General features: G+C 36.6%; 1 long non-coding RNA gene across 1 annotated transcript in view; it reads left to right on the top strand.

Annotated features, from left to right (window-relative positions):
* The window catches only part of LOC144318516 (uncharacterized), a 483,084-nt gene that overhangs the window by 269,975 nt on the left and 186,595 nt on the right, over positions 1 to 26,514 (top strand). The window contains exon 13 of the long non-coding RNA XR_013384486.1: positions 24,968 to 25,092. This is a non-coding gene — a long non-coding RNA (uncharacterized LOC144318516). The remainder of the gene's footprint in view (positions 1 to 24,967; positions 25,093 to 26,514) is intronic.

Here is a 26,514-nt window from a genome sequence, read left to right as displayed (position 1 = left end):
AGCATTCTTAGAAGCTTTTTTTTTACCCGGAGACAGTTAACTATAATTGAACTATAAAAGGTGACTACAAACCTCATAAATATAGCCGCAGAAATTCAAGCTAACTATTCCTTCTATTTTCCTGGAGTCAGTTCCCCCTAAATGCCCACAGGGACATGAATGCCTCTTTATGAGTGAGGAAATGTGTTGAGGGAAAGGGTTGGGGAGTGGGGAGTCAGTAAGAAAAAGGACTAATTGTAGAGTTTCATACTTTTGCAAATCGTGTGAAAACATTATAATACAAAGATCATGCTGACTTCCTTTGAAGCTCTAACATCTGATTCTGCTGGCAAGCTATCAAGATTTAAACTTAAGAGTAGTGAGGAAATTGTTTAGGTTTCAAGACTAAGCAGCATGTTTCAACCAAATAACCAATCATTGATGAATCAATCAAATCATAATCTGTGCCTTATCTCCTTGTTGATTCCTGATAAGCATTCTCCTCAGGAACACAGAGAGGAAGGAGGTAATGGAGGCAGGCAGAAAAGTGAAATTCAGGGTTTGGGCAGCTTTTCTGGGCTGTAATAAAATCTAACATTTATTTTTAAAACATTTACATAGTACATCTGTGTCCTACCTATGCATAATCTTCATAACAACTTAATTAATAAGTACCATTATCATCCCGTTTTTTGAGATGAGGAAACTGAGGTACAGAGAGATTAATTTGAATTAACTAATACATTCAATTAACCAATCAATTAATTATAAATCATTATTCATAACTTATAAGTAAAATTATAAATAAACTTGTGAATTGGCAAAGTAAGGCAGAACCAGAATTTGAAAATTATGAACTCCATCCTCACCCTGAAATTTTTTAGAAAGATGAAAGAAAAGAAGGTCGATATAAATGAAATAGAGCAGCATTTGCAAAGTGATGACCAGTGGGGGGTCTGGCATTTGGATTTTGTTTATTAGCCAATAAATTCACATTAGAATTTGACCACCTTTGGATAGGTCATGCATTTTAGTTTATTGAGTCTCCACAACTCTTTGATGCACTGCCCTGTCACTTAACATATTTAGATGGCTTGTCTAGCCTCTGAAAGTGTTTAGGTTTTATACAAAGAAAATGACATTAAAGGTTAGAATGAGAGAGCAATAGAAATAGAAAGAGAAATTAGGGAGTCTGGAAAATGGGGAGATGAAGATGAAATAGTGACATGCACATAGATAAGAGGATGGTAGGGTAGCAGGCCTGAACTCGATGGCTAGCCATGTATCTCCACTAATAAAAAGTTACAGTGAGAACAGTTGAGTTCAAATCCTTATATTGCTTCCCCTGAAAAAGAAAAAGTAGAAAGAATGGAGCCATCCAAAGATGGACTCTGTCCTCTCTTCTTGCTTGCTCATTTTAGCCTAGCTCTGCAGATACTACAGATGTGTTTCCAGCAACAAAAATAATCCCCTCCAACCTTTGTTTAACTCTCTCTGGGACTGTCATTCAGACTTTAGACCAACTGGGTCCTTTTGTGTTTTGGACTAACCTACAGTCATCTGGAAAACATTCTCTGAGCCACAATTAGTGACTCATTGGCCTGAAATCAAGTCTTCTTCCAAATAAAATAGAAGGTAGTTCAGCCTTCCGTCTGCTAGAACACATCTTTTTCTAAGTGGCAAGTAGTCCTACCTTTAAGGTCCATCAAAACTGGAGCAAGTGAAGGAGGAGAAACAAAAATAAGTTAGAAAGAAAATTAAAAATACCTAACAGTTGAAGTTCCAAATCCACATTTAAGCATGAAGAAATCCTGGTCTTGGACATGCACACATTTGGCATGAGAACTTGGATTGCTTCTTTTACTGATGTTTGTTCAGTCTTTCAAAATGACAAATATGAGAAAGCCTTGATAAATGAGTTTATTTTGGAGATTTGTTAAAAGTCTGTTCACTGCTGGAACAGTATAGAGAAAAAAAAAATCGAAAATCATAAACACTCATTCCCAAAATAAGGAACTCTCTGTGTTGACACCCTTAGAAAAGTTACTAACGGAAAGGCAAGTGCTTTCACATTCTCTGAAGATAGGCAAAGCGGGAACCAATGAAAGGAATAAGGGAATGTTCACCATGTATACCAGTAACCGTTCCTCAGGCTTACTACGAGAGCTGAATCAAAGCTCTTTGGAAAAGCCATGTGTGAAAGTTTAAATCCTAGCTAAGTCAAGGCTCTTCTGCCTTCTATAAAGTTTAACACAGACAATTTCTCCATTTCTTAAATATCTCCTAAAAAATCTAGGATATTATAAGGTGTTCTGCTGGGTCACTATGAAAATAACCAGTGGTTAATAGAGAAGATAATTGTGACCTCCGAAGGCTGCCTTGAAAATATACACCTGCCATGTTGTCTGCAAAACATATTTTGACTCACTGGATTCCTCTTTAATGAGGGTTATTTTCTACCTTCTGGATTCCTGCATTGCAAACCAAAGAAGCTAGATTTTGTATGAACAAAGCATTATGATCTTATGCCTTTCATAAGTACCTTAAAATTTCACTCTTTCCAGGGGCACCTGGGTGGCTCAGCGGTTGAGTGTCTGCCTTTGGCTTAGGTGGCTCAGGTCATGACCTTGGGGTCCTGGGATCAGCTCCTGCATCAGGCTACCCACAGGGAGCCTGCTTCTCCCCCTGCCTGTGTCTCTGCCTCTCTCTCTCTCTCTCTCTCTCTGTGTCACCCATGAATAAATAAATAAAATATTTTAAAAAAATGTTCACTCTTTCTATTAACATGATGATGATCTTCCCAAACAACTCACTTATAAACATTTTAATTTTTTTAAAAGATTTTATTTATTTATTCATGAGAGACAAAGAGAGAGAGAGAGAGAGAGAGAGAGAGAGAGAGAGGCACAGGCAGAGGGAGAAGCAGGCTCCATGCAGAGAGCCTGATGGGGGACTCGATCCCAGGTCCCCAGGATCAGGCCCTGCCTGAAGGCGGTGCTAAGCCACTGAGCCACCCGGGCTGCCCAAACATTTTAATTTTTAAAGTAGTTTTAGGTTTATGGCAAAATTGAGTAGGAAGTACAAAGGGTTTCTATATATTCCTTACCCACCCCTCGCCCCCATGCACAGCCTGCCTCCCAGTATCTGGAACCAGAGTTGTACATTTCTTATAATCAACGAACCTACACTGACACATCATTACCATCTTGAGTACATAGTCTACATTAGGGTTCAGTCTCAGTGATGTACCTTCTATAGGTTTTGACAAATGTATAATGATATGAATGTACCCTTACAGGATCATGCAAAATAGTTTCACTGCCCTAAAAATTCCCTGTACTCCGCCCATTCATCTTGCCCTCCTCCCAAACCCTGGCCACCATGGATTATTATACCATCCCCATGGTTTTGCCTCTCTAGAATGTCATATGGTTGAATTCGTATGGTGTCTAGCCTTCTCAGATTGGTTTCTTTCACTGAAGATTCTTTCTTGTCTTCTCATGGTTTGATCGCTCATTTTTTATTGCTGAATAACATTCCATTGTCTGGCTGTACTAATCTATTTATCTACCCATTCACCTAGTGAAAGCCATCTTGTTGCTTCCAAGTTTGACCACTGTGAATAAAACTTCTGTAGAGATCTGTGTATAGGTCTTTGTGTGGATTTAAGGTTTTAAATCCCTATGGGTAAATATCGAGGAGCATGATAATTGGCTTGTACGGAAGGAGTATGTTTCGTTTGATAAGAAACCACAAAACTGTCTCCCCAAATTGACTGTACCATTTTGCATTCCCACCAGCAATGCGTGAGAGAATTCCTGTTGTTCCACCTCTTTGCCAGCATTTGTAGTAGTTAGCGTTCTGGATTTGGGCCATTCTAATGGGTGTGAAGTAGTATCTCATTGTTCTAATTTACATTTCCCTGATGATACATGATGTGGAGCATCTTTTCATATGCTTATTTATCATCAGCTTATCATTTTTGGTGAAGTGTATGTTCAGATTTTTTGCCATATTGTTTTTTAGTACACTTGTTTTTTTTTACTGTTGATTTTTAAGAGTTCTGTGTATATTTAGATAACAGTCCTTTATCAGATATGTCTTTTGCAAATATTTTCTCCCAGTCTGTGTACTGTCCTCTCATTTTCTTAACAGTGTCTTTCACAGAGAAGATGCTTTTAATTTTAATGAAGTCCAGATTATCATTTCGTTCTTTCATGTATCATGCCCTTACTGTTATATCTAAAAAGTCATTTCCAAGGGGTGCCTGGTTGGCTTAGTTTGTGTAGCATGCAACTCTTGATCTTGGGCTCTTGAGTTCAAGCTCCACATTAGGTGTAGAGTTTAAAAAATAAAATCTTAAAAAAGTCATCACCAGACACAAGTCATCTGAATTTTCTCCTGTGTTAAATTCTAGTTTTATAGTTTTGCCTACAGGATTCTAAAAATGTCCTAGTGCTTTTATTTGGGGGAGGGGGCTGAAAAAACAGAAGGCTGAGGATTTTTTTTTAAAGTACCTAGTCCTCATGAATGCAGGACTGTTTCTACATTCTGGTAGATTTTTGCCTAAGCCAAATTTAGTCACCCAGTTGGTCATATTACTCTTTGAACAGAACTAACTGTAAGGATACCCAGCTCTTGTTCTAATTAGACCCGGTTTGATGAGTTAGTCCTCTACAGAGGAATTATTTCTAAGGAAAGAAAGTGTCAGTTTGTTAGACCTAGTAGATTTGTGTGAAAAACAGTATATGTTACACAAATAGTACTCTTACCACTAAATGGCTCATCACTACACGGATTTCAACAAACTGTACAAACCATGTGTCCTGAAATATAACATCCATACAGGAAAAAAAAATCTGCTCTAAGATAATTAGCATTTCAAATAAAGCCAGCCTATACAGTCCACCTACTGCAGAGAACTCTGGACTAGCCACTTAACAATTAGTACATCTCTGTACATGTCATCAAATTTGGCTAAATAAATTGCAATTTCATTTTGTGCAGTAGAAGCACATAGGGTGCTGAATTGTATTTCATAATTTTGGACAACTGGACTCTAATTTTACAGCACTTCCTATATAGGAAATATTTAGATCAGATGTAAGAAGGTTATTTTCTCTTGTACTTGGGGAACAGAAAAAAGATAAAAAGCTTAAACACTTTTCTACCATCTAAGAAGGTATGGTAGAGCTGATTTTACTAGACTTGTTAAAAGGCAATTCCTGTACCATATTTATCACAATATAGTCATTGTTAGTGGTTTAGGTATATGGTATGTTAGGGAGAATGCAAATTCTTTAAGAGAAAAACAATATTTTATAATCTGCATATCCCTAGTACCTATCAGAGTATCTTATATATAGATGTTAGGAAAAGTCAATTTTGTTGGATGTGCTGTAGTAAGTACAGAATATTGCATGGGAAAATATGCACTCACATCAGTATCCGCTCATTGTGACAACTGTAAGTGCTTGCAGATTTCAAATTCATACCCATTCTGATCCCATTCTGAGGGCTCCAGAATGCTATTTATTTTCACTTGAATAAAACTAAGTAAAGCAATACTTCTAAATGCCAAAATATGCATTACTTAAATTTGATATATATACATGTATACATGTGTACACACACACACACACTATATGTATTTCTGTGGGTTAACTATTAGAAAGTCATCATGTACCTGTCCTCCTCATCTCAAACTCCTATTTTTTTTTATTGGATATTTTCTCACCCCTTCATAAACTGAAGTCACTGCTTTCTCAGTGTCTTCCTTTTTCTAATATTTCCTGGAAATTTTGCAGTTTCCTTAACATTTTAGAACTGGATTAACAAATAATCCTCTTTTCTTTTTTTTCCTAGTAGGGCATACTAATATCTATCCATTTGTTTAATATCAAATATGTAATAAATCCCATCCTTCACTTATTTCTCAGGGTACTGGTCTTCTGAGAACATCCTTGAAAACCAGACCAAAGATTAATTACATTATATGTATATAATGTGCATAAAACCACAGGAAAATTATTATAGTCTCATAAAGCCTCTCTTTTCAATTTCTATTAAAACCCACCAACTTCCTTCAGGACATTTATTTAGCATATTCTTATTGTAAAGGCATATCTTCAATGTTTTAAACTAAAGTTATTATCAGGATTTTCCTGCTAAAAACCCATCATCTTTTCTTTTCCTTGTGGGCCGCTGCATGCTTCTTCCCTTTGATGATCCCCACAGGTCAGGTTGCAGTGCATTGATTTTCTTTTTCTTTTTTTTTAAGACTTTATTTATTTATTCATAAGAGACATAGAGACGTAGAGAGAGACAGAGACACAGGCAGAGGAGAAGCAAGCTCCCTGCGGGAAGCCTGATCCCCAGGACCCAGGGATCATGACCTGATCCAAAGGCAGATGCTCAACCACTGAGCCACCCAGGTGCCCTTCACTGATATTCTTTTTGTTTGATATCCCGAGATGATATCACCCACACTCATGGTTTAACCACTCCTCATAGGATGGTATTCCACATGTCTGTGTGACCTTTCTGTGTGCTTCGATTTCATATCCAGTGGCCTACTGAACAGATAAACTACTTCAAAATCACAAAGAAACTGTAAGAATCATCTATCCTCTGAAGAATGCATACCAGCCTGTAATTGGTTACCTCCAGGACATAGGGCTGAAGGGAGACAAAGAGATTAGCTTTCCTTTTCTATACTGTCTTCTATTTTATTTTACTTTTTGTAACATGCATATGTTTGTTTTTTGGAATTAACAAATAGAAATGAAGAAGGAGAGTGAAAAGAAGAAGAAGAAAGAAGAAGGAGGAGGAGGAGGTGGTGGCACTTGAATGGCTCAGTTGGTGAAACACCTGACTCTTGCTTTCAGCTCAAGTCATGATCTCAGGGTCCTGGGATTGAGCCTTATGTTGGGCTCCATGCTCCATGCAAAGTCTGCTTTAGATTCCCTCCCTCTCCCTCTGGCTCTCCCGCTCGTACTCTCTCTCTTTCTCAAATGAATAATAAATAAATCTGGAGGCTGAGAAGTTCAAAATCAAGGTGCTGACAGATGCAGCATCTGGTGAGGACCCTCTTCTTAGTTTATAGATGGCTATCTTCTTGCTGTATTCTCCCATAATGGAAGGGGAAAGAAACTCTCTTGGGTCTCTTTTATATGGGTAATAACATCACCCACGAGGAGTTCACCTCATGATCTAATCATCTCCCGAAGACTTCCAAAGACCATCACTTTAGGGGTTAGGTTCTCAACGTGTGAGTCTGGGAGGGGACAAACATTTAGTGCATTGCAAGAAGAAATATCCTCTAAGCCATCTCCATGCTTCCATTTTTGTTCTCAAATCTATTCTTCATATAACTGATCTTTCTACAATGCAACTGTGACAAATCCACTCTTCTTAAAACTTGCATTCTTTTGACTAAAGAATAAAAGCCTAGGATCTTTAATGTGGCACATTTCTCCTTCTTTGATCCAACACTTTCTACCTGTCCAATTTTATCTGACACTTTCCATTTGGCCAGGGTTCTAATACTGCAGCATCATTAACTTACTGAGGTTTCTGCCCACATCATGCTGTGCCTTGCCCTCACAACTTTCCTTGTGTTTTCTTTCAGCTACATACTAATTACTTCTCCCTTAGGCCCAGCGCATGTATCTATTCTCTAAGAAGTGTTCCCTGTCTCTAATTCCTAATACACTGCTTGGGGTGGGTACTACTTTGCTGTGCTCACATGACAGCCTAATGCAGTGGTTGTTAAAGTATACTTCACAGATATTTGGGGTTTCCAAACCTTGTGGGATGCTGTGAGTTCAAAATTGCTTTCACAGTAATATGAAGATGACATGTGCCTTGTTCACTGTGTTGACATTAGAACAAATAGTACAAAAGCCATAGGGGGTTTGATGCCAGCACCTTAGCACAAAAGGAGGCAGGCACACCAAACAGTCCTAGAAGTTATTATTTCACAGCCTCACATTTGGAAGGAGAAAAAAAAAAGGCCATTTAAGAATTTCTTAACAAAGCAACAAAAATTTAATTTCATTTCATCTTGACCCTTGAGAATATATCTTTTTAATATTTTGTGTAATGATATGGAAAATACACAAAAACATTTTTGCTATAAGCTCAATTAGTTGCTTTTAAATGAGGTACTGTTTTTACTTGAAAAAAAAAACTGAAAATTCTGTGTATTTAGATCTAATTTGGCAGACATTTTTCTGAAAATAAGTGGAATCTGTCACTTCAAGAATAACAATTTATAGTATTTGTAGTTACTAATGATACAATCTGAGCTTTTAAATGTAAATTACTTTGTGGAAAGCTCTTACCAGCCATTATGAGCTTTATATCTCTCCCAATAATAAAATCTTTTCTTGAGATGAGTATTGATGTTAACAAATGTGATTTTTTGATATTATACAATAAAATGTGTCAAATTTTGTAGGATTTGTATAATCAATATTTTTCAAATGTCAAATGATGATTTTATAAAACTATTCATGACTAAAAGACCCATTCATATGAGAGACAAATGAATATTTATATATAACATGGTAAGTTTGTATTATTTCAGATCCCACTTTAATACTAATCTTTAAGAAACTGCTTGTTGAGTGTTGGTGTAATATAAAAGAATTATCTTAAGAGATTACTAAAATTCTCTTCCTTTTTCCAACTACATACCAGTGGAAGGCCAGATATTTTTCATATACACCTATCAAAAAAACGTATTACAACAGAGAAGTTCAGAAGCATATGGAAATCCATATACCTCCTCCTAAGCTAGACATTAAATAAATTTGCAGAAATGAAATACAATGCCATTATTGTCACTAAAATTTGTATTTTAGAGCATATTTCACAAAAATATGTTAACATGTAAAGGATTTATTATTTTTATATGAATTAATAAGTATTTTAAAATACCTCATTTTTAATTTTTAGCACAGTAAGTATTGGTAGATTTATCACACATAAATGAAACATGTCTAGGTCCTCAGTAATTTTAAGAGTATAAAAGGGTTCTCAGATCAAAAAAAATCGAGAACCATCTTCCTGATGCATACCTCAGTTTTATGTACCACACAGCCTTATAAACACATGTTGTTGTGTCTCTGTAATCCTGCACGTGTATCCTTAAAGACTAGGCTGGTTTTCATGAAGCTTTGTGTTTGATTCTTCAGTATCCAAGGAGCTTTTATGGGAAAGATGGACATTCACCTCCCTTTATAATTTAATGGTTAATATATTGAACTCATTCCTAAAGGTTAAAACTGTGAAAGTTAATTTTTCTTAAACATATAAATGCCAGTTACAATTTTGACTAATTTCTCTTCAATAATTTATATAACAATAACACATTTGCAAATACCTTAAACAACAAATAAAATATAAACAAATGCAATAATTACAAAATTTATAATGACATTCACATTTAACTTCTTGTCTAAAAGAATCAACACCACAGATTTACTTCAGTTATTTTTTATTTCTTTACCAAATTTTATATCTTCCTCGGTTATTTTAATACTTGTTTTGATATTTTCCTGTGGTTTTAGAAAGTATTATATTGATCCCATCCTGGAATTTTATTGATCATACAGATCCTCTTTCTCCTCAGAACAGCAGATGTTGCAGGATCTGGTTATCAATCAGTTAACTGAGGATCTTCTCTGATCCTGCCATTCAAGGGAATTAAATTCTAATGACCCTTTACTTGGCTGAATCCCTTTTGTCCCCCAAAGATGTATTTATTTGAGAGAGAGAGAGAGAGAGAGAGAGAGCAAGAGGAGGGGCGAGAGGGAAAGAGAGGAAAAAATTCTGAAGCAGACTCCCCACTGACCATGGAGCCCAACACGAGACTTGATTCTAGGACCCTGAGATCATTACCTGAGCTGAAATCAAAAGTCGACAGCTAAAAAAAAAAAAGTCGACAGCTTAACCTACTGAGCCACTCAGGCAGCCTAGCTGAATCCCTTTTAATGGTAATGTTCACTTGTTACATATTTGGTCTCTGTCTCTCTCTCTTTTTTCCTCTCCCTCCCTTCCTCCCTTCCTTCCTCCCTCCCTTTCCTCCTCCCCTTACATACTGTTGTATATTTTTATTTCTATAAGTTCTGTCTTTCCAGTAAACTAAGTTTCAAATAGCCTGCAATACTTAGCTCATTGAAATGTCTTTGCAGTGCAGTAATCTGTTCTGACATCATGAATTTCTTATTAATATTTTATTTTAATTCAGAAGCCACCTAGAGGTGGAGACTGAGGCTGCATTGTTAGCTCTCCTCTTCAGTTTTTTGGCTAATCAATCATTTTAAAATACTTTGGAACTTTCTTTCGACTTGGATTTTGTAGACATACATGTTACAAATAGTTGGAGCCACTTTTTATCTGGTGGTTATGAGTGACCCTCAACATTTATCATCCCTTACTATTCTTGGAATACTGCTACATTTTCCAGGATGACTTGAATTACACACAGAAACTTCATAAATAAATGATATAATAAACTCAATCTATCAAGAACTTGTTTATTAACATCCTTAAAAATTATACACCTCATTGTTTTTCACTTTTCTTTATTGTTACAATTACCATTGAAGCACTGTCTTCACTTAAATTCAGGAAAAAGCTTTCATGAGTCATTTCATCAATCTGTACACATGCCCCAGTGTACACGTGCATACACACACACACACACACACACAGATGACAAACGTACCAGACTGCCAGCCTCAAATATTCACACTTACTCTACATCTCTTGCATGCCTAGTAGGCAACTCAAATCGAATAAACTCAGTACCGTGCTTCTGGTTTTCCTCTTTAAACCTGTTTCTCTCACATTTTTCCCCAATGTTGTAAATGCCAACTCCATTCTTCCAGGTCTTCAAGCCACAGTTATGGCACTACCCTTTGTGCCTTTCTGTCTCTCATACCCCACATCAAATCCTTTAGAAAATCCTGTTACTGTTGGGATCCCTGGGTGGTGCAGCAGTTTGGCGCCTGCCTTTGGCCCAGGGAGCGATCCTGGAGACCTGGGATCAAATCCCAAGTCAGGCTTCCGGTGCATGGAGCCTGCTTCTCCCTCTCTCTCTCTCTCTGTGACTATCATAAATAAATTTAAAAAAAAGAAAGAAAATCCTGTTACTGTTGACTTGGAAATATAGAATCTGATCACTGGGATCCCTGGGTGGCGCAGCGGTTTGGCGCCTGCCTTTGGCCCAGGGCGCGATCCTGGAGACCCGGGATCGAATCCCACGTCGGGCTCCCGGTGCGTGGAGGCTGCTTCTCCCTCTGCCTGTGTCTCTGCCTCTCTCCTCTCTCTCTCTGTGTGCCTATCATAAATAAATAAAAAAAATTGAAAAAAAAAAAAATCTGATCACTTTTTTAAGCTAATGTGATGATTGACGATGGCATAACACCTCCTAGGTGGTGTTTCACTCCTGCTCTTGCCCCACCCACAGTCCATTGACCACTTAGCCACAGATGGCTGCACATTTCACTCAGTGAAGAGCCAAACTCTTTCCAGTGGCCTGTAAGGCTCTACATGAGCCATCTCTGGATATTTTCTAGACATCTCTGACCTCATCTCCAACATTCTTTACTCTGCCTAGACCATTCTTTCTCCTGGTTCTGTCTTTTCTTTGCAGCTTCTCCTCTATGCCTTTTCTTAGCCTTTTTTTCTGATTTATAGAGAGAACTCTTTAGTACTCATTACTATTGATGTATAGTATTTAGCTTATTTATTTGTAAATCTTACTTCTCTTTCTATATGGCTTTCTTAGATGCTCTAGTGAGTGCCTCATAGTAGGCAATAAATACATACAGGTTGAATGAAGGACTGGATTTAAGTACAGTGCATTTAAATTTGAATATCAGTAAGAATTCTTGTCCTTTCACAAATTCAGTTTGTTCCAATTAACTGTAGTATTACTATAACTTTTCTTATATAATCAAACTATTTCAGCATGGCCATCTGGAACTCCTTTCAATATTGTTCTTTTGTTCTTTATAGCACAGTTTCTATTACCCTTATAAACATTCTTGATTAATGGCAACAACAAAAAATCCCAGGCCCATTATAATTTTCTCCTGATATAAGGCATGCAAGTAACTCCCTTCCAAGTAGTCCTGATGTTTTATAGTGGAGTGTAGTAGCAGAGACCAAGATCTTGATATCAGGGGTGCCCTTAACAGTTGGCAATGGGTAAAGTCTAGAACTACTGCTACTTTGTCCTCTGTCGGGAAGCTTTAGTAGTGTTAAACTTTATTTAAACGGTCAAAATAAATAAATAAATAAAAGGTCATTTTAAGGTCAGGATATCATACTGGTATTTCTAATTTAAGGGATTAGATGGCTTACCCCACTTTTCTTTATATATGATTTATTTCATTGTCTACCAGGCTTTTTCTTACTTTGACTATTTTATTTAATCTCTAGAATCTAGTCCAGTGGCAAACAGTAAATGCTCAGTAAATATTTGATATGTCAATTTATTTTTTGTATGGACTACTAAAATAAGATGAGGTTTTTTTGTTGTTGTTCCCAATTTATTTTTTTTAAGATTTTATTTATTTATTCATGAGAGACAGAGAGAGAGAGAGAGAGAGGCAGAGACACAGGCAGAGGGAGAAGCAGGCTCCATGCAGGGAGCCCGACGTGGGACTCGATCCCGGGTCTCCAGGATCACACCCTGGGCAAAGGCAGGTGCTAAACTGCTGGGCCACCGGGGCTGCCCAAGATGAGGAGTTTTAAGGACCAATGTGACATTGACCAAGTATACACTTATATGCTCTGTCTCTAACATAAATAAGTTTCTTAGGCTGGTTTGGGAGGTCTTATGGGAAAACAAGTTTAAAAAATTAAGTATTCCCTGACATTTCTTCTTATCTACCATGCTACAGCAGGCATTATTTTCCCCCGCACAATAGTAATGGGGTCTCTAACAGAACAGATTGTATGTACTGCATATTATCCACTTGTATTAAAATTTCACTCCATATCAAGTCTTTCTCTAAGGAATTCAAAGTGCTTTCCACAGATTAGGAATGGTGACAAGTCACTTATGAAGTAAATAATGCTTTGAAATATAGCACTCATCATCAGTAGAGCCCAAAACACTTCAAATTATTTATCTCATTTATTCTCACAATGTTTCTGTGAGAGAACCAGATATTATTTCCACTTCACAGATAGAACCTGTCACAAATTGGTCATGAATTATGTCAGAGGCAATGCTGGACAAAGGGTAAAAGAATGGGGCACGTGGAGAAGATTCTCGTCCCTGTGACCAACGCAGTGTCAGCAACATTTTTCTTTTCTGAATAAATAGTTGAGTGGAATTGTCCTTCCAAAGAACTGTAAAAGTAGTCTTACCAATGGCTTAGTCATCCATTTATCATGTACTTCATGTGATTACAAGAGTTCCCTTTGAGTAAGGTTCTTGCACTGGAGACTATAGGTCTCACAGATTCTTAGTACACATCTTCAAGGAAAGTGCTAAGCTAACATGCAGGTGATAGTGCCCAGAAATTTCATCTAAAATTAATTCCCATTTTTTCTACTCTTTTTATCCTTTATTATTGAAGCTTTTAGGGGTTTGCTTGGATTGTTGCTTCTAAACATTTGCAAACATTTCATCTTGACTTTTATAAAATTTCACATAGCCCTTTAGAAAAATGAAAAAATCAAACAGATAGTCCTTACAATATACATGCATGATGGAAAAATAATATTTTATTTTTATATTTCCTTCACTCAGGCTTCTTCCAAGACTCTATTAAGATATTCTCACCTGCACACTTGAGATGGTTAAAATAAGTACAACAGTCCTTGTGAGATAATGGTGGACCTATTTGAGCAACAATGGAGCCTTGTCCCAACCAGCAGGTGAAGGGATTTTGAACCCTTCCAAAAACGTGATTAACTTTTGTAATCACCTCTGGAATTTAAAGAGTAAAGTGAGAAACTTTTATCCAATACCTATCAGAAGTGTTTACTTTTTTCTTTAACACTGAGTAGTCACTTTTCTATCTCCTGATTAACTACCACGAGAAGTAGAACTATCCTGTGAGAAGTTCACGGTTTAATGATGAGGCACTTGGATCAAGTTGTTTTCAGAATGTCTTCTCCAGAGAATTCCAAGTGGTGTGTGTGTATGTGTGTGTGTGTGTGTGTGTGTGTGTGTGAACTCCCTCCTCCTAATGAGTTCTTGGGGATATAAGGGTTCTCCAGAGAAACAGAACCAATAGGATGTAGAGAGGTAGATAAATAGATCTGACTGTGTCTCTATCTCTCTGTCTATTGAGACTGAGAGAGACAGAGAGGCAGAGGTAGAAAGAGAGAAAATATGGTATTTTAAGGAATTGGCTCATAGGACTGTGGGACCTAGCTGGTCCAAAATCCATGGGGCAGTCTGGCAGGTTGGAATTCCTGCAGGAGTCATTGTTGCAGTCTTGAGTCTGAAGATAGTCTGAAGGCAAAATTTCTTCTTCTTCAGGAGACCTCAATCTTTTCTCTTAGGGCTTTTAACTGGTTGCATGAGGTCCACCACATTATGGAAATTAATCTGCTTTACTTATAGTCTCCTGATTTAGTATTAATCACATCTAAAAAACACCTTCACAGCAACACGTAAACTAATGTTTGACCAAAGAGCTGAGTACCACAGCGTAGCCAAGTTAACATACATGATTAAACATCATATTTGGTATATTTAGGAAAGTTCATGAAAACGCTGAAAAATATCAAATTTAGAATACACAGCCATTTTTGAGAAGTAGAAATCTAGGATTTTCATTAGAATGAAAGGCAGTTCTTTTCCAAAACATATGAATAAATGTTCAATTAAAAGCAACTTATAAAATGTAAAAGAACATTACAATAGAGTGCCACTTATTGTATGCCTTCTATGTGCCAGATATTCTAATGTATAAAGTGCATTATCTAATTTTATCCTCACAGTAGTGCTGCTTACTGAATGTCAATAGCTAAAAAGTAGGAATAAGAACTAAACCCCCAATACCAAGGTCCCTGTTCATAACCCTTATGTTACCTCATTCTTACTGCTAGCCAATTATGTTTCATTCCTATTTTACTTCTCTTTGCTCATCTATAGAATAAGCATTCTATATATTTTAACTAATTCCAGAGTTTTAATGTTAAAAGCTGAAATTCCCATGAGTAGTCCCATAGGTGTCAACAAACAATTTTATCAAGTAATCCTTGAACTGAAGCAGGGGTGACAGGTCAAAATGCACCTAGCTGCTATATATAGTGTCTCACCAACAACTCCACATTCCTGTTGAAACAGTTGCACCCTGAGAAATTGCTGCCAGCAATAGGTCTTTGCCTTTGGAGGATGTAAACCTAATTAGATGGTGCAATTTGGGGGTTGGAAGTACTCTAAGTTGTGTTTTCCTAGAGAAAACTGCTATTGGTGGAGGCCTCAAGGGAATAAGACATAGGATGGATAGTGCCTTTTTTTTCCATGGGAAATCCAGAATTTTCTTAGTCAATGATGTTGAAGAAAAACTACCTGGTTGATATTTTATCTGTGCTCACCTGTCTTCCTCAAAATTCTAGCCACACACTAGAACAATTGGCCTCATCCACCAAATGGGCAAGGCACTTCCTATGGGTATGGTCTGAAAGCATACAGAAGACTACCTATGAAGACTCCCTACCATCATTAATGGCTGAAGTTTCAAAACAGACCAAAACATACACACACACACACAGACACACACACAGACATTTTTATTGTATACAAAATGCAAACATTCCTAGAAAGAGTACTAAGACATATTAAATGAACTTCTTCAACTAATTTTTTCTGTGAGAGTGAAGACCTAGGAAAATGAGTTTGAATGTTAAAGAAGGGGAGGGGAGACAGAAGAATGGAAAGAGATTGGGTGCCTAGGTAGCTCAGTGGTTGAGCATCTGCCTTTGGCTCAGGTCGTGATTCTGGAGTCCTGGGATGAAGTCCTGCATGGGGCTCCTGCAGGGAGCCTGCTTCTCCCTCTCCCTGTGTCTCTGCCTCTCTCTGTGTGTCTTTCATGAATAAATGAATAAAATCTTTTAAAAAAAAGAAGAGATTTGTAAGAGGAGAGAAGTCACAGAAATGGAAGAGAAAATTAAAATCACATTTCCTAACATAAGCTAGAATCACATGGACAAATAAGCCTGTCAACTTCGGTGACTAAACTTAGGACATTTTTGAATAACCAAAAACAGTGAAGTGAACCTTATTGCTAGTTAATAGCTTGAATTATATTACTATTACGCAAACATCTTTCTTTAAGATTTTTCTATAAAATTTGGCTAGTGGAGTATTTAATTCCATTTCCTCATTTTAGGCAGTCAGATTTCCCTTTGGGCTTTAAAACATACTTTAATTGGATACCATCTACTTACTGTTCATATTTTACATAACTACCTGTCTTTAAGGATTTTTATCAATGGCCATTTTCATCTTTCTGCTGGGAACATACATGATCATAGCTTCAATTTATTTATTCTAATGTATTGCACAAATAGCATTTGCTGTCGGTGGTGATAGTGGTTCTTGTTATTCAAAATATTATTGTCAAAGAAATCCTTTCCTATGAAATTCATAGGTAATAAAATCCTTAGTAATTCTGTGCCAACATATTCCTGATTTGGCCAACTTACCCAAGAGCTAGTTGATGAGATGCAAGCTATCGTTATCCTAATTTCCTGAGAGCTACGAAAAGAAGAATGTGATTTTAAAGAAAAAAAAATCAATATAAAATGAGTTCTCACTTTTCCTAGCAAAATTTATTTCTTGGTTCAAATGGAGGAGGAAAAAAAAACTCTGAAACTTGAAAGCCTCAGTAGAGTTTGGAGTTATCAAGCAAAATAGACAAATAGAAATTCTGCATAGAAAGGATCACCTAAGATAATATAACACATCAGTACAAAGTGTCAGTACTAGAGCAGAACTAAATTTGCATTTGAAATGTATGTGTTTTTCTGGGTATCACAAAAGAAAAGGTAAAAATAAGCTCTGTGCATTGTTTGTGCTATCACATCTTTTTTCTCTATTCTTTGGGTGTGTTCCATCTTCCCTCATTCATAGTAACTCTGCTTTTCCTACTTACACACCTAAAGTCTCTTGGCAAAACCAAAGCTCCACAGGAAAGGATATAACTACACTAATTAATATCTTAATAAGAAATTACTTTGGCATATGACCACCATCTTAAGTCTCACCTCAAAATTGCCTAATACAAAGAATTTGCCAGTAACTGGAGAAACTCAGCCATGAAGACAGAGTATACATAAAATCTGCCTTACTTTCTACCCTAGCAGTGAACACAACCCATAACTTCCCATCTGTGTCTTTGCTCATGTTCATCCCTTTACCTGGAGTGCCTTTGCCCTTATTCATCCTTCAAAGTCCAACTCAAAGTTACATCTCCTATAAAGCTTTCTCTGGCTGCAAATATTCTCTCTCTTCATTCCCATTGGCATTTACTTATACTTGCTTATAACACATCACTTTCTACTTTGTCTCAAAATTAATTATGCTCATGTCTTATAACCCTCTAATAAACTAAAAGTTTCTTGATGGGATTATTATGTATAATTTTAAAAATATTTCAATGCCAGCAGAGTAACAAGCACACAATAGGGGTTTAATAAATGCTTGTTGAATAAATGAATTAAAATGAATCTGAATTTAATTATAATGTTAAGTGATATACTTTCAAAGAGGATTAACTGATTCTTTGTGCCTGTATTTCTTGATAAAATGTGAAAATATTCCTTTCAACCTTTAACAAATTATTATCAGAACCCAAGCGTGAGGCTTTACTGATTTTAGTTTAAAAAATAACTAAATCTTGATATGCTGTCAATATATACAGTAGTGAAATTAGATTCAAATTATATGATTTTTGTAATTTCTGGATTTCTATTCCTTAAGAATTGTAATGTTATATTAAATGCAGTGTAAGAAAAGGTTGTGAATAAGTTGATGAAAATTATAACAGCATATAACTAACAAAAGCAAAAAAGAGAAAGTTCAAATAGAAACTATTAAATTTATCTGTGCACCAGGAGAATAATCTTCACCTGTTACCAAAAGTAACTCATGCATTTACTGAGCCATCAGTGTTTTTGTATTGAATCCAACATAAGAAAAAAGGGGGGGGGGGGGGAGAGAGAGAGAGAGAGTCCAGCATTAGGGAACTGCTGAGATACAGAAAAAGTGATAGGACGTAAACCCCTCTCATGATTTAAGATATGTCAAAAGATGTAGTTACCTTCAAAAGAAATAAAGGCTACCATCACCAATATTTGCTGAAATCATCTTATAATTGCTTGTGGGGTCTGGGGGGCTGCTAAAGAGAGCAGCTGCCTCCCCAACTACTGCTTTCCACTCTTCATGATAAAGAGGCTAGTTCCCGTCATGCCTCCCGATCTCCAGAGTGCTTTCCAGTTCACCTCCTGGCTGAAGAAACCTTGATTCTGAGACTCAGTTTGTTTTCTGCCTGTCAGAAGGAAACTCCCACTAGTTGGCTATGGATTTCTCTTCATTCCCTTCATTTCCAGGCTTTTTCTTCACCGGACACATTCTCAGTTTGTCCTGAGCAAAGCTGAGAGGTGTAGTCTTGAGCCTTGCCGGGGAGGCCCAGCCCAAGTCTAGTTTCTCCCTGCAGGTAGTTTCAAGCTCCTCCTACCTGGCAGAGGAGAGCTGTGTTCTAGGAACATCACTGGTATCATTTGGTTAATGGCATAACCTGGTCTACTCAACTCAGACTGCATCACTTCTACTAATCTGCTACAGTGCTGCAGCCCCTTTCTGGAGGAGCCCTGGGCTTCACCCAACGGGATGTGCAGTTTGGTCAGAGAGATGATGCAATCACATCTCCTTCTCCTGATGAAGTATTTAAGATGACCTTGCTATAATCTGCAAATAAATTATTTACTCTTTTAACGGCCAAAACTTGTCCCGGCAAGCTTAAGTAGCAATAAATTTCATAAATTATTACAGGTCAGAAAGCACTCGTGAGTGACTCCACTTGGTAGCAGCCCATGGAAAATCCTATAAAACTCTGCTTCCCTCTGTCTAGGCAAGGCAGATTGGTTCACATAAAGTTGAGTTATCAAATCTTACTTCTCCCTCATCTGCTCTCAGAAGCATACAAGTAATAAACTATTTCATATATTCTGCAGAAAAATTGACGATGTGGTGCTCTCCATTAAAAAGATTAAAAAAATGGTGCTTTGTTTTCTTCTTAACAAATGGCCAGCTGAGATTCATTCAGTTTTCATTTTCAGAATAAAACAGTAATTTCTGATGTGACCTAAATGTACCACAAAATACAATATTTGTGCCACACAAACATTCTTAGAGAAAAACATTTTATTTTTTCAATAAAGAGGGCTGCATTAAAAGACCTATAGCTGCACAAGATATTATTTAGCTATTGTGCCTTTGCATCTAAGACAGCTTCATATTAAATTTCCTTTCTGGTTTAAGTGTTCACTTTTTGTCAACAACTTTGCTAATATACCTGGGAGACGGAAAACATAAAATCCAAACCACTTTGGCCTCTATGCATGACCCTCCAGAATTTCATTTTATGAATCACTTTGGTTTCTTTTAGCAAAAGCAAATTTGCTAACAAGTATTCTCAAAGCTAGAGCATCATGCAAAACAGAGGTCCTGATGGTTCAATTACCTGGTCATTGATTCTAGTGAGCCTTCCTGCTTTCCACTCTCATGAGATGGAAAGTTGTTATTGAAGAATAATAGATGAAGTTCAAGGTAGCTTAGAACCTACCAGAGAGTGTAAGAAACACTTCTCAGGGCCTCAGAAGTGGGTTCTTTATCCTGACTAAAACAAACATATACACAGAAATGACTCTTACAGAACTAGTGAGCTCTCACAAACTCTCTCTTTAAAGAAAGAGAAATCTCCAGTTCTGGGAAATAGTGACAAAAAATATGCAGAGAAATGCATGGCTGTCATAATCAGCATTTGCCTCCATAATTTCTCGATTGTCATAGTTCCCTTCTGCTGCATAGGGTTGAAATGTGAATATTTCCCATCATGCCCAACAAATACTGACGAGACGGTATGGGTCCGCTTCAGTGGGCAGCAGTGCTACCAAGTACCAGGCATGGAGAAATGAAAGACTGAGTCTCTTTCTCAATTCATAATCCAAGCAGAGGCATGGTCCACATTTTAGTTTTGAGCAAAGTGTCTATCTTAAATGAAGGGGATGGAAATGAAAATGAAAAGATGGGTTAGGGAGAGGCAAGGCCCTATTTCTATTATTCTTCTTTCTTCCACACTGTACACACACTTACAAATCATATTCTTTGCCTGATAAATAAAATCTATCCTTGGGTTGCCTGGTGGCTCAGTCAGTTGAGCATCTGACTTTTGGTTTTGGCTTAGGTCATGGTCTCAGGGTCTTGAGATCAAGCCCCACACCTGGCTCTGCACTCAGTGGGAGCCTGCTTGAGATTCTCTCTTCCTTCCCCCTCTGCCCCTCCCTCCATGCTCTCTATCTCTCTCAAACAAATGAATAATATTAAAAAAAAATCCATCCATCCTAGAGCCCTGCAGATCAATCACAATCTGATCTGTCCCTTCTTCACCTTTTCAGCCCCCTGACGCATTTTTCTTCTCAGTTGTATGTACTTTCTTAACATCTGGCAACTCTCATCTGTCTCCTCCATTGCCAGGCTTTTAAATGTTCCTATGCCTTTGAACTTGCTGCTGTTGCTCTCTTTGGAAATGCTTGTCCATCATGTTGTATGCCTGGAAAACTGCTATAACTAACCCTTTAAGATACAGTTAAAATGCTCTTTTCCCTAGGGGTGTCTTCCTCACCTCTGGGAAGTCTTAGGCATACCCTCTTTTGGATCTCTAGAGTGCTGTCTACATAATTCCATCATAGCAGCCATTTTATTAAGTTGGAATTATGAGTTAAAGGATCTCAAGGGCAGGATCTTTATGTGCATAGGGCATAATAAAATTCATGGCACATAGTAGATGCTAAATTCATGTACCAATAGAATAAATGAAGAAATGATAGTGCCAATTCCAGTGTCCTCTATGCTGACAACTGCTTGTGTGGAATTTCTGTGTATCAAATTCTCCAGACTATTACAGCATTAGGGAATATCATGGGTGAAAATAAACTAAGGTTTATGGAAGGCAAACCATGCAGAAATACTCAGGCACATGAAAAGATCATCATCGGGGAAATGAAAGTCAAAACTACAGTGAGTTTTTTTTTTCAAAACTACAATGAGATATTACCTCACACCTGTCAGATTGGCTAGAAACAAGAAGTGTTGGCAAAGATGTGGAGATAAAGGAATTCTCTCTACCCTATTGGTGGGAATGCAAACTGGTGCAGCCACTGTAGAAATCAGTATGGAGGTTCTTATAGAAGTTAAAAATAAAAGTACCCTCTTAGCTAATAATTGCACTACTGGATATTTACCCCCCAAAATACACTAATTCAAAGGGATACATGCACCCCTATGTTTATTGCAGCTTTTCAAAAGCCAAAGTATGGAAACAGCCTGAGTATCCATTAATAGATGAATGGATAAAGAAGATGTGATATCTATGTGCAATGGAATATTATTCAGCCATAAAAAAGAATGAGATCTTGCCATTTGCAACAACATGGATGGACCTTGATGATATGTGCTAAGTGAAATAAGAGAAAGGTAAACACCATATGATTTCACTAAGAAACAAAATAAATGAACAAAGGAAAATAATAATATATTCTTACTTAGAATACATAAACATAAACATCAAGTGAGTTTTTAGTAGTACCTGGCAGTCCTACTACCCTATAGTTTTTTCATTCTACTGCTAACTAAACAGCACTTCCATTTTCTTGTTACTCAGTTATGAACCTTGTTGTCATCCTTGACTATTTTTTTCCTCCCAAAACCTATATTTTAATCCATCAACAAATTCTATCAACTCACTTTTCACATGTATCTAAGCAACCACTCATTTCTCACCACATTTACTGCTACCACCCTTATCTGGTTTGAGCCACCATCATCCCTTGCCTATATTGCAGTTGTCTAGCAATATTTCATGCCTCTATCCTTGACCTCCCTATAAATTATTTGTAAAGCATCCAGGGAGGGAACCTGTTAAAATGAGGGAAATCTAAAGGCATATTTATAGTGGAACTAATGAAACCTGTTTCTTCCTGAAACAGGTCACTTCCAAGGCCATGAGAAGGGTCTAAGACTAAACAGTGTGGTCACATGGTCATAAATTTTTGTGATATTTTCAGATCATTTCCTTCTGCTCAAAACTCTCTAATGGCTTTCCATCTCACTCAGGGTAAAAAGAGTCCTAATAAAAGCTTTAAAATACCCTTCTTCCTCTCCTTCTCAGTTTCTTTCACTGGACCAACCACACAGGCCCCCTTGTCATTTCTGGAATCTACCAAATGCACCTCTACATCAGGGCCTTTCCATGTGTTATTCCTTCTGCCCAGAGGGCTCCTTCTTGAGCAAAATCATGAAGATCTCCCTTTTTTCTCTAAGTCTCTCTGCTCAGATATTGCATTCATTAAAAGAGAGACCTCCACTGATGAAACTATATTTTAATCTTCTTGCCTTCTGACCCTTGATGTTTTCTCCTTGGTAACCTAATTTTTTTAAAGCACTACCACCTTCTGCTTGGTTAGTTATCCACCTACTAGAATATATGTTCTGTGTTTCTATTAGTAGAATATAAGCTTCATGGGGGCAGAGAATAAATCTATCACTGTTTCCTCAGTGCTTAGGACAACACTTGGCACATAATTAGAGATAAAATATCCATTAAAAGATTGTTAAACAGATGTTGGAAGGCTGATCTCTGGATTCATTCATTTAAGGGGTATAAATCAAGTGCTCAGACACTAAGTAGAAAGCAGTGAACACAACAAACAATGCCCCTTCCTGTGGCACATGCATTTTTATAGACAGAATGCTCCAGTCATTTTTTTGTGTGTGTGGGGGGAACTATAAATGATGAGGTGTACCTAAGGTCTGACATGCTTGTAGATTTTTTTGATAATGAAATAGTGGATATTCCTTATTTGAAACTTCTCATTTCCACAAAAGCCTAGGTAGAATTCAAAAGCTTTTTAAAAGAGTTTTACTCATTTATTTCAACAATAAACATTGGGATAGGCTGTGGTAAAGGATGTAAAAATAGATCATATTGTTTTTGCCCTGAAAGATTTGTTAATTCAGGAAGAGAGACGAAATACTCGAAGACAATATAAAATAGAAAGTGGTACAGGATACAAAAGGAGCCCCATTCATTCATTCATTCATTCATTCATTCATTATTAAGTCATTTAATGAACCTTTGCTTCCTGTCCCACATCTTATCCCAAAGAGAAAAAATGAGGAATTATATGGATATTGCCCCAGAGGTGGTCACAAGCTAATGTGGAAGTAGAATTCTTTATGCGTACTAGTTCTTTTTTCCTAAGGAGGAAGATTTTTTTTTAAAGACTTTATTTATTTATTCATGAGAGACAGAGAGAGAGAGAGAGAGAGAGAGAGAGAGGCAGAGACACAGACAGAGGGAGAAGCAGGCTCCATGCAGGGAGCCCGATGCATGACTCGATCCCGTGTCTCCAGGATCATGCCCTGGTTTGAAGGAAGCGCTAAACTGCTGAGCCACCTGGGCTGCTGGAAGATTTTTACATTTATATAAGTTAAACTTTAAGAGTGTAAGCATATTAAAAATAGCTACCTCTTGTTTCTAAAATACTGAAATGAGGAGAATCTTTGTACTGACTATAAAGCATATCTTAAGAAGCAGGTAATTTATTGATTACTTAACGGGAAAAGTTTTTTTCAAAACATACTTGTGGAAAGAGTGTATGTGCAATGTACTATCTTTTTTGTGGCAAATATAAAAAGTAATGTCATTATGAAATTTTTAATAGAGTTTACTTTGTTTTAATATTTTCTATTCCAAACACTCAAATTCTCTAGTTTGGCTTCTAAGTTTATGGTCTTCACCATTGCACTATATTGCAGTCATTTGCAAATACAAATAAGTTAGATTATAAATAGAAGTGAAACATAATTAGAGTCTTCAGCACTACTATCTTGGTAACTGAAAGAACTTTCACATATTGCTTGCGGCTATATAATGGTACTACTTTTTTTGGAAAACAGTTTGGCATTTTCTTATAAAGTTAAAAGTGTACTTACATATGATCTGGTAATTCTACCCTTGGTTATTTACTCATGAGAAATGAAAACATATTCACACAAAGACTTGTGTGTGAATGTTTATAAGAGTTTAATTTGCTATAGTATAAACATTGGAAACAACTCCTGTCCCATCAATTGGTGAATGGATAAAGAAGTTGTGGTACATCCATACAATGGAATGCTATTTAGCATTGAAAGGAACTGCAGTAAACACAGCAACTTGCTTGAATTTCAAAGTATTACAGAGAACAAAAGAATCTAGGAACACAAAAAGGAACATACCATATGATTCTTTTTATATGAAACCCAAGAAAGACAAATTGTAATTGTTACATGGAAGGCAAATTGCCTGGGTTAGGAGGTGAGGAAAAGGGACTGAATGGGTAGAGGCATACATTAATTTGGGAGAGTGATGAAAATGATCTTTATATTGACTGCATGGTAGGAACATGAGAGTTTATATTCGTCAAACTCATCAAAGTATACAATTAAAATGGGTACATTTTATTGTTTTCAAATTATACCTCAAAAAAACTGATTAAAAGGAAGTGGAATGTGAGTGGACTAAATGGGCCTCTTCCTAGTCACCGGAAGCAATTTCTCAGTCAGTCTACAGAATGGACAAGAATGTTTATGTGGTTTCTGAGTCTTCTACTTAATGCTGACATGTTTCACTTGATTGCTTGGGAAATAGCCAACTTCCTGGTACTCTCTTTTTCACCCTAGAACTACTGGAAATGACAGTATTCTACTATTCATATCATTCTACATTTGAAGACACTATGCCCTCCCCCCTCCCACCAAGTCCAAGTGCTCTGGGTTTGTGAAGTTTCATCATGGAAAAAGTAAAGGTAGATATATGCATACAACAAAATGCATGTGCTGGTGCTTTAAAATGAAGGATGATGCAAATGTCAAGAGCAGTGTTGGATTCATGGAAAAAGCTAATGAAATTTTTACTTAATTGAATTGAATGTTTATCATAAGATGCATGTTTGGATTAATCACAAAATTGAAATTAATCATATTCCCTGGAAAGCAGTTAGTATTTGGTCCAAAGTCCAACCCTCTGCCTCTTTGAAGAGAGATTTGGCAGCAGGAGAAAAATCTGGCAAAAGAAATTTGCGGGTTGTCAGCATTTGATATATGATACTTAGGAAAATATTGTAGGATCTAGAGGTTAAGTAGATGTGAATGGTGACGAATTAAATGATAGGAAAGCTGGTTGAGATTATTTCACTGTATTTTTAGGTATAGTGAGATGGGGAATACTTTTAGAGCCATGTTATTTTAAAATTGAAAACAGTATTTGGGAATAGCTGACCCAATCCCCTTAGATGATAACATGAAGAAATATGTTAAATATTGGATTCTCTAATGAGTGGAAGAATCTAGAATAGAAACCAGGTCTTCTGACGCTTAGTTCAATGATTTTTCTATATTGCTATGCTGTCTCTTAAACATATCCTTAAAAGAAAATGAGAAAGGCCACTATCTAATCCAGAAGGGCATAAGTGGATATTTTGAAAGTCAAGTATTTGGTGATGGTAACACAAATTTCAGGATGAAAGTGTTTCATTGCCTATGAAGAAGTTCTATTTTTTATTATAAAGTGAAAAATCACTAAAGAAATTTATCCATTCAAGCCAATACTTAAAAACAGTATGAATCCACCTCATATGGTATAAAATATTTTGTCATAATATGATACGTGGAAATACAACTTGAAGCATCAAAAATTAATACTTTATACCTGAGCTGAAATCCCCTAAAAGCAGGTAATGTGAATTATTTAAGTGTAATTTCGATTGAAAAAAATTCCCCAGCATCATTTGCCTTTGGGAATACAGAAACCTTATCTTGTAATTCACTTTATAGATCTATAGGTTTGTTTTCTTACAATATAATATTCTTTTTATCAGTTTGTTTTTATAATTGCATAATTTAGGGATGTTGGGAGGAATTAACTGCAGGAGGAATGTTCTTTTTAGTGTTTAAAATTTATTTTTTTTAATCAACGCATGCTGAAGATTAATAAATAAAAAGAAGGTGTTCTACTAGTACTCAAATGAGATGGATTGGAAACACATAATATGAAATAAACCATATATGAATTGAAGTAGTTTCCTGCTATTTTAAACCAATGCACCAGATAAATTTTGTGTCATTTTCTTTTCTTTTTAAAAATAATAATACTGTAAACCACTGTCTCAAGGAGTCAATGACGAGTACTCCTCCACTGTGTTTTATTCTGAAAAGCAAAAGAGAAATTT

Source organism: Canis aureus, chromosome 8 (genome assembly GCF_053574225.1).
Source record: "Canis aureus isolate CA01 chromosome 8, VMU_Caureus_v.1.0, whole genome shotgun sequence".
NCBI classification, from domain to species: domain Eukaryota; kingdom Metazoa; phylum Chordata; class Mammalia; order Carnivora; family Canidae; genus Canis; species Canis aureus.
Note: the sequence above shows the minus strand (reverse complement) of the source record. Positions and strands in the feature narration are given on the sequence as shown.